General features: G+C 45.2%; 1 protein-coding gene across 4 annotated transcripts in view; it reads right to left on the bottom strand.

The window, feature by feature from the left end:
* LOC113486553 overlaps positions 1 to 14,649 on the bottom strand; it is a 69,693-nt gene that overhangs the window by 29,331 nt on the left and 25,713 nt on the right. For all 4 annotated transcript variants that reach the window (XR_003399730.1, XR_003399734.1, XR_003399719.1 and 1 more), the window contains exon 2: positions 13,822 to 13,889. The gene's annotated coding sequence lies outside the window, so the exon portion shown is untranslated. The remainder of the gene's footprint in view (positions 1 to 13,821; positions 13,890 to 14,649) is intronic.

Raw genomic sequence — 14,649 nt, 5'->3', positions numbered from 1 at the left:
CTGCCAAACAGCGGTGGAAGGGACAAAGAACTAGCGTCTGTGTCCTCTGCTTTCAAGCAGGAAAATAAATCTTTTGTATTTTCTCTTTCTGTTGGACTGTGTAAACAGTTTTAGAGACTGTTTATACACAGCTTGTTTGTCCAGTTGGATGCATCTGGGTTATTTGTTCTGTCTGTCCTCTCCAGTTTTAAGCACTTCCCCACTAATTGCTGTTTCCTTGACTAAAAACTATACTTTTGCATTCTGAATACCATAATGAATTGACAGCACATGCATACACAGCCCCAACACCACCCTCAATGGGTCCTGGGGCTCTGAGATGCCCCCAAGACCAGATCTGAACCTCAAAGTGAAGACATGGCACAAAGTGCTGCCTCAGGGCTTCTCTCCAAGAGCATGCTGGCAGCCCAGGTGTCTGTGCTAGCCTTCTCACCCCAAACTATATTCAGCCCATGATGACTTGCTCCTGGCAGCTCCATTTGTTCTCCTCACCCAGCAGACAGCAGCCCCACAACCTCTGCTCACTGTCCCAGATACACTGGCAGGGCCAGTTCTGGGGAGCTCTTTGCAGCAGCGGTATTGTAGTAGCTATGATGGTCCTAATTAAAACAGACTGAATGGAGACAAAAGAGATGGCAAAGATGGCATCATGGAAGGATGACACGGAGCTGGTACAGTTCCCTCAGGGCTGCACTAGCACCAAATACTGCACCTTGCTGGAATGTGCTGCAATTAGAAAGCCCACCTGCATGTACCACATTTTCAGGTGGCAGGGAGACTGGCATGAGGGCTGGAGGGAGCTGCTACACATACTGGGTTGTATGTATGCTTTGGAGTCAGAGGAGTACCCAGTCAGTGCTGGGAACTGACAACACTTCATAGGTACAGGCAGCTTTACATGGTCTTACTGGTATCTGAACATCTTCTACTTCTTAAAAGACAACTCAGTCCTGATCTGCTTACGGAGAACATCTTGGGTACTGTTTTGTAGAGCAGTGGATAGGTCAGAATGCAATGATACTAGGAAAAAGCCCAAGTGAACACTATATGTTACATTTGGCTCTACTTGCTCCTGGTGCCACTATCCAGCCCATATCCATCCATTATTACTCACAGTCAACTCATTCGGAGCATGTGTGTTTTGTTCCTTGTTCAGAGTCCAATACAGCATGATCCTGGTTATATTAGTTCCCAGGAACTGTAGCAGTGACATTAGCAAAGTTAGTAAAATCCCTCTAACAAAATGCCTGTTTATATTATTATCAAAAGCCATCCACATATCTATAGAATTATTAGTTAATGCTGCTCTCTCTTTTGCTAGTGTAGAGTAACTAGGATATAATGACAGATTTGTATTGATAAGGCTTCTAGAGTGGAGTTAAATTATATTTGCTGTCAGCAATGTGATGATAAATGTATGAAGTAAAAACTCACTACCCACCAACCAACAACACTGTCTAAGCACCAGAAAACATTGAAAAGTTCTTGACTCTGGCCCAGTAGGGCTGCCACTTAGATATTTTTGAAATTTAATTAAGCAAATGTCATCATTCCAAACACAAACCATCTTGCGGTGAGCATGCTTTTGAATGCTCAGAGCAAAGCAGAAAGGAGCACTGGAACCCTGAGGAGCTAGGAATTATTCCCATATTAGGTACTATTTCCACAATGAGCTGCATTCCCAGTTTATCCATTTTCATTATGCCAATTTATTATATATTATGTACTAGAGATGTGTGTTTAAATTAAAACCTCATTTTTGTAGGTGCTACATGAATAAGTCCTGCTCCTGCAGACTCCAATGTAGTGTCACAGTGACCTGGAAGCAAAGGATAAAGGATACGGACAATGGGGAGAAGGTGCAAATTGATGAGTCCAGAAAAAAGCACATTCTTCAGAGTAGACAAAATCTTGCTTTTCAGGAGAAAAATTGTATGGCATGAAAGTGCACATAGGCTATGCAGACATCTAATTTATATTTAAGGGTGGATGTTGTGCTTATGAAATGAGATGGATAAAGAACCTCAGAAATTTCAGTCCTCTCCATCTAGAGAACAGAAGTATCAGGTGGCCATGTTCCTCCACAGTGACCTACCAAGCCTAAATTTAAAAGGATCTGGAAAGAAGAGGACAGATCAGGCTCTGCACCCATTGCAGACTGAGCTCTCTGTTCCCATTGCTATCAACAGCAGCATCTCCACCACTGCAATCTCTCCATCCTCTCAAAAAGGGGCTAAAAGAACTAACACTTGCAGACCTCGGATGTGACATAAATCCCCTACTGCCTGCAGTGATTTATAATAGTAACTTGCATTTTCCAAAGAGATTTTGGCATAGATGGGCCTGAATGTCACTAAGTGTGTGGAAGTCTCGAGTTAATGAGTCTTTTTGAAAACAGGGCCCAACCATGTAGCTAGAAACCCATGAAGGACTTCAGGTCATACATACACCATGCCAAGTGAAGGTGGCCTGCAGAGCCCAAGCTGCCATCCAAGTCTAAGATCAGCATAGCCAGGTTGGTCAAAACCTGGTTGAACAGGCTTTGCTCTTTTGCTGCCACATAACCCCGTGTTAATGCAAATATGGTCACTCATTAGCACCTCTGCATGGCACTGCACCGAAGCACATGGAGATACCAGCTGGAAACAGCTGCTGCAGGGCGCAGTGTGGACACATCTGCAAGCACTTACACCACCCCATCTATGCCGGGACCTGGGTCACTTCTTACTTCACAGAGATGGCTGAAGATCCATTTTAAAGGAGATGTTAGGGCCTGAGGGGGCAGATGGAACAACTAAAATAGCTTTAAAGCCAGGGAGGGAGGGGAAGACAGCTGAGGCAGCAAGCAGAGGTGAGACCAGACAGTGGAATCTGAAGGTATAAGGCAACAGATTATTAATGAAGAGACTTGTTTAAGTGTCTTGGTAATTTGGCAATGAGAAAGCTTGTATTACTGCTTCAGTAAACAGTGCATAGACAACATGGCATTGTGAAATCTTGAAATCTTTGTACACAAATACAATTAGGAGGAGAAAAAAGGAAAACTTGGGAATATATCTGAATATACTTTCTTCTTCGGGAAATAATGTTGACGCAGCCAGAACAGGCCTGCTATATCCAACTCTTGTGCACATGTCCTCATTCCTACGGCTTAATAATGATAATGAACTATGAGGGGAAGGTAAATAGTCTTCATTCCACATCTCTGAGGATAATAAGAAGAGAGGTTTAAAACATTGGTAATGGCATGTAGAGCTGCACATTGCTTAAAACATTGACCACGAGCCAAGAAATACCCCTCAAGGCTCCAATCAAAAACTGGTTTTGGCTCTGCACTGTGAACAGAAATTTTATTTGATCAACAGAGTCATTGCAACAGACTCGTCTGGAAGCTCATCTCCAAAGTGGTACCCCTCACTGCAGCTAAAGCCTCCTGCATGGCAAAGCTTTGGGCTCACAAAATGCAGCTCTGGCTAACAGCTTCAGGTTAATCGTGATGACGACTGAGAAGTGTCTTCGATGCTTCTTCCTTTGATATCTCAGAAGTCTGCATAACTTTTCAAGGGGAAATAGGAGAGATCTGAGAGTGGCAAAAATACTCCTCTCTCTTTTTGTGCATGGATGTTGCTTTGGGAGAATGAAATCATCTGGACTGCTTTTTGTGAAGAGGTTCAGCTTTCTGGTCTCAGTAGCTGGACAAGTATAGTGGCAATCCCTGGCCTATAGACCTTGCAGGCTGAGAAGAAAACAAACATGTTTGTGTCCCCTCTGCCAGAATAAAACAGTCGCCTGCCAGAGAATACTGGCAGAGAGAAAAGGGATGAACCAAAAATTATTTTTTAACAAAGTTTCTCAGAAAATGACAGACCTTCTCAAAATATTTTGTTGTTGTTGTTTAAGTGTAAAAAGTAGACAACATTTAAGTTGGAATTTGGAAAACTGAAGGTCTATTATTTATGTATATATATCTGCCATAATAAATATGTTTCCTGATGGTGTCACTATGGAAAAAGAAGTTTTGAGAAAAGAGATGGTTGTTAAGAGCAGAAAGTTATTTTCAACAAGCAACAACAAGTTATACTGATCCAAGGAAACCAAAGAATGATAGTGACTACTACTGAATACCACACACTGAACCCTATCCAGCTAATTACTTAGGGACATGCGGATAATTGGCATCTCCATGCTGACAGTTTGGTCATCTGGCAAAACAAAACCATGGGAATATTCTCCAACCATGGGAATAAGATTTTTAAAAAAATAAATCACAGGCTCCTGTTCAGTAAAAAGAACCCAATGGGGCATAGAGCCCCTTACCTGTGTCAGAGACACCGGAGCTTCAATGCAAACCAGACATGAGCTGCCTGAGATCCTCAGGAGAGAAAAAGGAATTTCAGACAAACGTGCCATAGGAGGGAACTCTAGAGCCCAGAGGAGCAATTGGGTCCTCACACAGGCCATGACCAAAAGGGCCAGAATACTGCAAAACTAAGCAAACTAGAAATAGACATATTTTGGGTGTGTGATGTATGCTAACTGGCACCACTTTTTTTTTTTTTTTTACAAAAGTTGTGGCAACTCAAGGAGTTTGCAATGAGTTTTAGAGTGATAAATTGTTATGATCAAAGATTTATCTTTCTAAGAAGACGGAAAATAGAGTGGCAAAGTACAGAAGAGGGGAGCCACAGGGGAAGAGGAAAAGCAAGCACTTTGTCCACTGTTGCCTCCAGGCTTTATGTCTGACAGAAACAAAACAAACCATCTACAGGTAAATAGTATGTTTATTTCCAGTAAGAAATACACAGCTTAACTTCATGGCTAAAGCCACACGGCAGGGAGAGAGCACAATGGTAGTTTGTATCCTTATCATATGGCCAAGGTGAGCATTTGCTTTCTGCAGAGTGGCCTTGGATGGGCAGAGAGACATCTTCTGTGTGGGGGAGATAGAGATCACAATCACTGTATGACTGTTACATGTGATCCCTACTTCAAAAACCATGTAGTGCCTCCATAGTGTGGTGGTGTCTGCAGGTACAAGCACCCACCATCAAGCTAACAGCAGTGAGCCCTGGAGAAAGAGTGGAGGGGCCACCCCAGACTGCTACAAACAACTGCTTGAGCAGTTCAAGCCCGTAAGAATGGTTGGTACCTATTACTGTGAACAAAAAGTTGGTTTGTAATTAAAGTTAAATCCCAGGAAGGCTGTGTGTTGCATCACCTGGAGGCACACACAGATTTGGGGCAAACTGGGGAGATCACTAGTGCTGACACGGTATCTTTAGCCTTCTGCCTCAATAAGCCAGAGAGGTGTCAATCAGTAATTACCACCAAGGTAAACATGGGCATTTCACACCTCCTGTGCTTCCTTGCCGGCATGCTGAGGACAAACAGTGCAGCACTGGTTCCCATTCATGCCTCTGTGTAACCATGGACCTGTGGCTGGGCTCCAGCATCATAAATACTTCATCTGAGATCAGGTGCTGGCCTGGCCCCATGCCAGCTCTAGCAGCAGAGGACTGTGAAGGTATCTTGAAGGCTTGCCCCTTCTCTTGTACCAAAAGCACTCGCTGAACCAGGGGCTCCCTGCAACTATTGAAACCTGAGAAGTAGCTGGGAATTGGTGCAATCCAGTGCACCAAGGTCACAGAAGGGCACCTCAAGTAGGGCCATGGTAATTTCTACTCTTCAGTCGAAGTGTGTCCCCTCGCTAAAACGCTTTCCTACAACGACTTTGCATGGCCCCCTTCATCCTCTGGAGCTGCTGACTGCCAAGGAGGGAAGGGGGCTGATTACATGGTGGCTCCCCAGCACAGGTAACATTTGATCGTTCAGGAGAGCTGGGAATAAACACCAGTCCTGCAGCAAACACCCCCATCCAGTCCAGCCATGCAACGTGACTAAACAGATCTGCACAGGCAGAGCCGTGCAGACTGTGAGCGGAAATCAAATACAGAGCACACTGCAGGTTGGCAAGCCCAGTCTTTTTTTTTTTTTTTTTTAATTTGAGTGGAAGCTCATCCTTCCCTTTTATTTAAGCAACACTTCCAATGGGAAGAAAGGCTGGAAGAAACTACTGCCTCATCATGGGGGCCTCTCACCAAGCTCCACTGTGCAGTTAAGAGGAATTCTGCTTGTTTTCTAAAAATGAGTATAGCCCATACCTTTACAAAAGGACAGAGGAGAAACCATGCATAAAGGGAGAAGGCAGAGATAGGTAGGATACCCTGGGGCAGGGAGAAGCTCCCCAGCTTGTGTAACTTGCCAGGGTAGAGAATTACTCTGACAAGTTACACAGGCTTCTACAGCAGCTATGAATTTGATCCTATAAAAAAACAAGTATCAACAACTTAAACACATGCCTGGGTCACATGACAGCAAGGGCAACACACAGTAGCAAATGTTGATTTTTATTTTGGTTTTGTTTGTTTTTTAATATAAAGTGGGAGTGAGGAGTGAAACTTGGGTGGGGCTTTCTACTAACTTGGAGGAAAAGTAACATCTTTTCAACAGCTCCTGCCTTGTTTTTGCTCTCCCTGAACAGCACGGGGCTCTCTGGGATCTGCCAGGGCTGGTAATGCCGCAGTTTTTTCCAGGACTCACAGACCCCAGGTTGTTCTGCAGCCCAGGCCAGCTTTGATACTGTCTCACCAGGTCTCACTGACTGCGCTGAGTCGGAGTGGGCTGAGGGCAGGAGCTTTGGCTCAGTGCCTGACACAACCGTGAGTGGCAGACAGCGGTCCTTGGCAGGGCTGTCTTGGGGAAAAAGATGAAGGTATTGCGAGAGGGAGGTGTCAAGATCACGGCCCGGGGAGGGAGGCTGGGAGGAAGGCTGTGCAGGGAGGCTGCGCGGCCCGGAACCTGAGTCATGCCAATGCACCACGCCTGGGCAATGGTGCAGCCCTCTTAACCTCACTGCAGCCGGGAGCACAGACCTGCCCAGGTGGCACACAGCTGACAGGGCTCCCATCAACACCGACCTCTTCCTGACGCTGGTATGAAAGAACTCCTGGCTGGCGTGTGCATCCTGCAGCCAGTGGTGAGGCGAGGCAGGCCTCCCTGGAGAGGGAGGTCTCACCAGCAGCTCTGTGTCAAAACCAGATCACTCACTGCCTGGTCAGATTTTACTGGTCACAGCTGGTTATTTTTTTCTAAAGACACATGTCAAAATCATCTTGCCTGAAAGCGTCTCAAAGTGAAACAGTTTGTTTTAACTCACAGAAACCTCTGGGTTTTGTACTGTTCTGTCTCCACCTCTCTTCATCTTCTGTGGTGGCAGACCCCAAAGACTCAAAGCAACCAACCAACCACTTTGTTGTTTCAACAATTTTCAAATGAAAACCCTATCTTTTCTTTACCCACTTCTCTCACGAAATATCTAGTTATAGATCTGCAGGTCTTACACTTGGGGTCCATCACATCAGACCTAGGTTGTTGCAATGGGCCAAAATAACAGCTCAGCAAACGGTCTACCTGCCTGTTTCATCATAGGGAGTGCAGCAAGCCAGCCTTCACAGACAGAGAAGCAATCAAAACTTTGCTGTCTTTCTTACACCATGAGGTCCTGATGTAGATGCAGCTTTTCCTGGCAAAGCTAAGCTTTACTGATGAATCTTGTGTGCACACATGTAAAACAGCATAGATGTGCATACCCAAGGCTGGAAGAGCTGCATGGGTCCTGCCTTCTCACACCCCGACCCACACAGCTCAGCCAGCAGCCAGCTGTAGGACACGCTTGGCTCAGCTCTTTCCTTTTAACTCCTCTGGTACAATTAAAGCAGCACAGACTCAAATGTGGCTGCAGTGATACTGCTTTAAATATACAGGAAGGGAAACTAGATTTAACGGAGTACAGCACTTTCATACTAGCGTGACTATTCACACTGGTAGTCATACCAGCATCAATCTCCTTGTGAAAATATAAATTATTTCCCCAGCTGAAAGTCCTGTATGGGCATGGGCGCTGTGGGGACAAAGATCCCTGTGCTACTCGACAGGAACAATTTGTGGCTTGCAAAGTATCCTTCTGGTTTAGAGGAACCAGAAATGTAAAGGAGAAAATTTGTTTTCCTTTTAAAAATAGCTTGTTCTTAAGGAATGCCTTTTTCAACCACAAGAGGATACAAGATGGAAGGGATACAGGACCTAATAACCCACCTGGAAATACTTTGTATGGAAAAGCAGTTCAGCAAGTTTGGGGATTGTGCCAAGGAATTATCAAACAGGCCTTGCTTGATATGATTCGGGTTTGTGGGCAGGTTTTACAGCCCAGCAGGATCTCCCAAAGCTGAGGTGCTTTTAAGCTGCTTTTGTATGTGCCTGACCCTTATTGCAGTTCTGGCTGTTGGCCAAAGCGACTCTGTTTGTGAGAGAGTGAACAAGTGAGGATCATTATGACTTGGAAGAAGCTCAGTTCTTGCTCACTGAGGACTCTGGAGACACAGAATGGGACAAAAAAAGAGAAATGTATCAGAACGTGGGAGCCAGTAAGGAGGCAGCATGCTCCTGCAAATTTCAGCTATTTAGGACATGGTTTGCAGTCTGTGGGACAACTCATATGCAGAAGTAGGTGAACCTGGATGCAGGAGAATAAGCGGCTTCCTGCAAGATCTGTGTGTATCTTCTACTCTGAGTCGATCACACAGCAGAAGATTTTTATTCTGATTATGGAGTGGTGGATCCATTGGCTTTTCCAGAGCTGTGACTCTGCTCCTCATCCTTCACGGTCACGACTGACTGTATGGTCTCAGGAGCAGCAGCATAGTGTTAACAACATGAGAGTTTTCAGAAGTCTGCGGCAGAGCCTCCACTGTGCTCTCTTCGAGAGGAGGGAAAAACAGTTCAAGGAAAAGGTAAAGATGGGGACACCCCCCCACACATCCCACCCCATATTTTTTCAAGGTAAAAAAGGACTCCTAAAGAAACCATCCAAGCTCCTGCAGAACAGGACAATTGAAGTCTGACACCCATGGGGCCCCTGGGGAGCACTTCCAAATGAAAATGTATGGATTTTTTAGCAATCTTATTTTGGGGGGTAGGGGAGAAAGAAAGGAGGAAAGAAGGAAAGAAAAGTAAATTCCATGGAAAGCTGCCATTCTTCATTGAATCAAAAATAGAACTTCTTGGAAGTTTACCAACCAGGCATTTTTGTGTGGAAAACACTAACTCTGCAGATTGGGCACTGTCCAAGGAAAAATACACACCAGTTTTGGACAGGAATAGTGTTAGGGGTCTAGATGTGTTCACTCTAAAATACCTGCCAAACAGTCGCTGCTATGGCAGGACGTGAGACACTCACAACGCCTGTTATTTTTCTGTAGCACATTATAGGTCTGGCTTTTGGTCTCTGACTCTGTATCCACAGGGTTTTTGAGAGGTGTGGGTGAGTCCTGGAGTGCAGCTTGCCCATTACAGTTAATGGAGATCCAGTCAGTACACTTACTGGAGTCTTGGGAGCTTTGTATCTGAGTTTGACACCTGCACTTGGACAGATGACTTACGCTTTACACCGTACTGCAGTGAGGGGACTGAAGGGAAGGGCTTTCAGAGTGTGATTTTCCAGGGGTGGTATCAGAAGTGTTCTGTTTAGTCCAAGTGTCTTTTTCTGAAGAATAAATCCATGTTTAGCATGAGACAAAGCCCAGAAGAAGCAGAAAACAAGCTGGGAAACTGGTCATGCCCTGAGCTGTGATGGGATTTGATGTTTGCTGGAATTTGGGGTTTGCTAAATTTATATCAACTAAGGCTGGTGTTTCACACTTGGTATTCCTGCCTGCCATGAGTCTTTGGGCAGTGGATGTGGGCAGGAAATGGGAGCACAGTTTTAGCTTGAGGGGCTTCCTCCTTCCACTGAAAAGTCACAGACCTACCCTTGCTCTATATTCAATTGATGCGATTAGATTTTGAGGTTTTTTCCTAGCCCTCTTCAACCTCCCCCTCTATGTTCAATGCTTGCCATAATAGTATTGGTGCACCCACCTTTTCCATCTGCTTGTCTGTGTACACCTTCCCATGCAGTTCCTCTCCCCTGTGTTCCACCTTGTGCTGAATGCGATGATGTTCTCAGTGAGTCAAATCCAGCGAGGCATTGAGATAACCTAACTTTCACCTAGGGAAGGCACAGTGCCGAAATTCCTCTTTGGTTCTGCACCATGAGCAAACCCTTGATCTGGGTGGGTTTATGTTCCGTTGCTCCACCTGTCCCCAGTCTCACATCACTGCCCTTGAGGCCACACACTGTATGTACCCCCAGTGAGCAGCGCCTTCCACCTGGGGCTGCACTGAGAATACCTGATCGTTTCACTTTTATTTGGAGGGAGAAACCTGTGTTGGTATTCTCGCCTGGGGCGTAGCGCAGCTCTTGAGCAGGACTAGTATTTCTGGTTTCTTCACAATACCGACTTTATCAGCCAGAAGAAAGCTGAACTCTTGAGTTTTTCCAGAGAGGTTCACAACAAGCTTGGCTAGAGCCTTGTGCCAGTTGGCTGTGTTCTCTGAGTGCCAGGGGCTGGGACTGCACTGAAGAACACGGCCACTGGTGCAAGCAGTCTCTTTCACTAATAAACACATATTGCAGCTCAGCTCTCCCTTCTGTACTTTCATGCTCCAGTTGCTCAGAAGGATGCCAGAAATCGGACAGGATTCAGTAGAGCCAATATATGTATGTCTCTATGTTTATGTAGGTAGGTATGTATCTGTGTATGAAAGGCAGGCTAAACACAGTTCTTGCACTTGGATATTTTATACTTTTGGATAGTATAAAGCTAACATTTTCGCTGGTGGTAGCTTCCACAGGATAAAGAGAAAGCATAGCAGAGTGGACCCCACACAGTGTCACCACTGATGGGGCAGGAGAACTGGCCTCAGTCATACCCTCATCAGCTCAAAGCTGCATTCCCTGGTGGAAGCCAAGTGAAAGGTTATGTGCCTGTCTGGTAGCCTGTCACCTAAATAGGGATAATCTCAAGGAAGACTAACCCAGAAGCTAATGAGAAGGAAGAGACTGGGAATGCACTGCAAAATGCCTTGAGAAGGGAGGAAGAGGACACCGAGGAGCCAAGCCTGTCTCTCTGTCCGAGTGTTGAAGTATTCAAGGTTGCAGTGTCAGGGAGTCAAGTGATCTGTGCAGGAGTGAAGGCACCTCTCCTGCAGAGAGGGCAGATTCTGCGCTAGGTCAGGACATTGCATGGCATGAGGTTCAGTGCGGGGAGAAGGATAGGGGGTTTCCAAGGAGCAGTACAACCCATAGCTCTGAGAGGATGGGTCTGGCATGAAGGTATGAGCAGACTGGGATTTTAGTTGCTCTGGAAGAGGTAGAACATAATGACTGAGCAGAAAAGTAAAACTAAGTCATTTTTATCAACTGAGAAAGCACTAGAAAGTAATGGCTGACCCTCAGAAATAGGGTGAGCCAGAAAGAAGCTGTGATAAGGGGGTGGAGCTGCTATTAATGTGTCCTGTTGAGGCCTGGCATGTGCTCCCTTGTGTCTGGGTGTCTAAAGCTTAGGGAGCTGATTCCCTCTTCTTCTTTTTAAGCTGGAAACTTACAGTGGTGTAGGCAGGCCTGTCTCAATGTTGTGGTAATGGCAGAGAAGTTTTGGGAGAAATGGGGTGTAGGAAGAAGTCTTCTGAAGCGGCCCATGCATTTCTGAGGTGTGAGGATAAGCAAGAGACAGCTGGGAACAGGTGACATGGTTTTGGGGACCCTGGGTGAGTAAAGGGTCTGGAGGACATCAGGGTTTTGAATGGGTTTTTGAATTGGGGTTTTGAATGATTCTAGGCAGGTAAAGGCATATCCAGATGTATGGGGATTTTGATAGCCTTGGCATTTGGCTGGAAATAGGGATTCTCTATCTGTTTCTCTCCTTCCCTGCCTCTCCCAACCCTTGCTTGATGCCCATTTCCTTAACACAAGATTTCCATTCCAACTTACAAATACTTTCCATCCCTCCTCCCCAGCAAGATCACTCCTTTCCCCTTTCCTTCTCCCCACATAGTGGCTCTTTCTGCCCTCCATGAACTGCCGAGAATAGGCAAGGGCCAGATATCTTCTCTTCAGCTGAGGGCAGTAGGCACAGATGAGCTGTTTATATCAGAAACATCAGGTTTTGCCTCTCTGGGTGTAAGCAAAATAGGAAGTCTGCCATCTCAGGAGGTGACTTTGTGCCTTAAACCAGCTCTGGGCAAAGGAAAGTGGGACCTACTTTTGGGAGTTCCTGCTGGAACTCCTCCCATGGCTGTAAAGGCACCATCATGCCTCTAGAAGCCACTCAAGCTACTGAATGCTCATGACAGCCATGTGCAGAGGACCCTGAAGTTAGGAGGACATGACAGGAGCTGTACAAAAGCTCTAAATAAGACCAGCTTTCCTCTAAAATGCCTGACATCCAGGAACATAGTAACCGAGAGTTTGTTCATCTGAAGTGTGACAGTATGGGACAGTACAGGACTGCTCCAAAGACCAGTCAAGTCTGTGAGCTCAGCTGGGATCCACCAGACACAAGAGGGGCATGCCTGCAGCAGGGCTAATAGTGCCTGTGATGTTATCTGATGGTGGAAAGGGGTTTTGCTGCTTACCAGCCAGTCTCTCACCAGCATGGCAATGTCTATGCAAGGTGATCTTGCAACACTGCAGGGGCAGAGATGACCAAGTACCTGAGCTAGGTGTTAAGTAAGGCATCACAGGACAGTGGTGATGCTCTGGCACATCCTACACAACCCCCAGAACCAGCAAACTCCATACCCAATAGATTTACTGTAGCTCAAAGGAGGATTATTTGCTATGACCACCTTTTTTTTTCCTTTTTAAAGGAAAAAGTGGTGACTCATCAAAAGATAATGTAAGGCAAACAAACGCAATACAGTAAAGCTGCTGTGTCAGGAAGTACAGAACAAACCCACATCCCATCAGAACTAACCCACTTGTAGCTTTGCATCCAAAAATATTAGTCAATTTATTGCCCATTAAAAATTCCTTTTGTCTCTTCTGAGTTGTGGTGCATGCTTGAGACGTTAAAGCTGGCATTGTCAGTCTTTAATGTTTGAGATCTATTTACTCATTAACTTTCAAATGCAGGACACTTTCAAAACCTTTTCCTAAGGGCATCCCTGTGTTCTGTTTGAGAGAGTTACTGTTGTTTTCCCACCTACCCTGAAGGGCTGTTTATGATACCATCTCTCTCTTTTAATCCTCTTCTCCTTTCATGTCTAACAAACAGTGTTAAACAGAACACAGGGGGGAAAGGCAGATCTCACACATTATAATCATCTACAGTTAACTGAAGAAAATAAATGCTTCGCAATTTGAGGTCTCATTTTGTAAATTAACACTCAAGAAGCTTTTCCCTATGTATTTTCCAGATAAAAACCTCTGTTCTTCCAAGACCTAGGTTTGAATGGATAGTAACTTGGATGAAGGGTTTCTAGAATTGATCCTGTGAGTCAATGTGCACTTTGCAGTGACTGGGCTGCCACAAAACGGATTTTTCTTAGGAGAGCCTACACCGAGTGACGTCTTGAGATGTATACACAGGAATGTGGGCACTACTGACATGTTGAACTATGACAGAAAACATTACATTTCAAAACTGGCCACTGTTTCTGGTGGGTTTTTTAAAGGATGCCTTGATTTCTCTAGCTCTTTTTGCCCTATATCTAAGCATTTTAAGGCTGTGAACATATTTGTCTTCACAACTTTTCTGTGGGGTGGTGTGGGACTCTATGTTATACAGATCTAACAGTCTATTGCTTGATGAACATTTTTCTCAGCAGCACCAACACAAGCATCCCCTGATTTCCCCTTCCCCTCTCCCACCACTCACTCACCCCTCAGCTGTGCCAGTTTCAATGCTGTGTGGGAAACAAATCGCAGAACACATCCAGGTTAAAAATAGCTGAAAAAGAGAGAGAGAAAAATTAATTCCAGAACCTGGACTGACATTTTGCATGTACATCCAAAGCCAATACAACAGAACCTTTTTAGTTCAGATTCAATCAGTCTGTGTGGCTCCATCAATAATTTTTACCTGCTTTCACATAGGACAGAAAGGTAGATGTTTCAGAAGGTTGCTATCTCCTTTCTAGATTTTGTGCAAATTGATGGTTGGGTGTAGGATAGAGACCTTAATTCGAGAAATGCAGCCAGCAGCCAACTGGCTAGTGAGTGTGTGCATGCTGGCTGACTGTGTAGGCATTAGCTGGTCAGACAATATATGTGTGCCTGACTGCTACCCAGCGAGGACTCTTAGAGCATATAGGGAGGGGGGACATGGGCTTGTTGGAGCTATTTTATTCTAGGAGGAGGGGGGAGATGGAAGGCAACTATGAAGCAAGTGTCACAGACCTGAAGGAAACCAAGAGCCATTAGTTCCACTGCTCACAAAGCAATGTTTAAAAAAAAACCCCAAAATTCCATAAAATAAGACCTCTTTTGCCCATGAGCCTGTAAATCAAGTGAATAGTTTCTCATCCAATTTGGGAGGAAATTCTGAGCTCAGCCTCAGAATCCAATTCAGACTCCAGCAACCACTTCTGCTTTTAGCACTCTGAACACCAATGAAACCACGGATACTGATTTCTTTCCCATACTCAAATGTCACTTAAAGCCCGTTTCTTCTGAACAACTCTTTTAAGCACTTGCTTCATCTCTGTTCC

This window comes from Athene cunicularia (genome assembly GCF_003259725.1).
Source record: "Athene cunicularia isolate RWA chromosome 1 unlocalized genomic scaffold, athCun1 chr1_part1, whole genome shotgun sequence".
Taxonomy (NCBI): domain Eukaryota; kingdom Metazoa; phylum Chordata; class Aves; order Strigiformes; family Strigidae; genus Athene; species Athene cunicularia.
The sequence above is the reverse complement of the archived record's forward strand: the minus strand, read 5'-3'. Positions and strand labels throughout refer to the sequence as shown.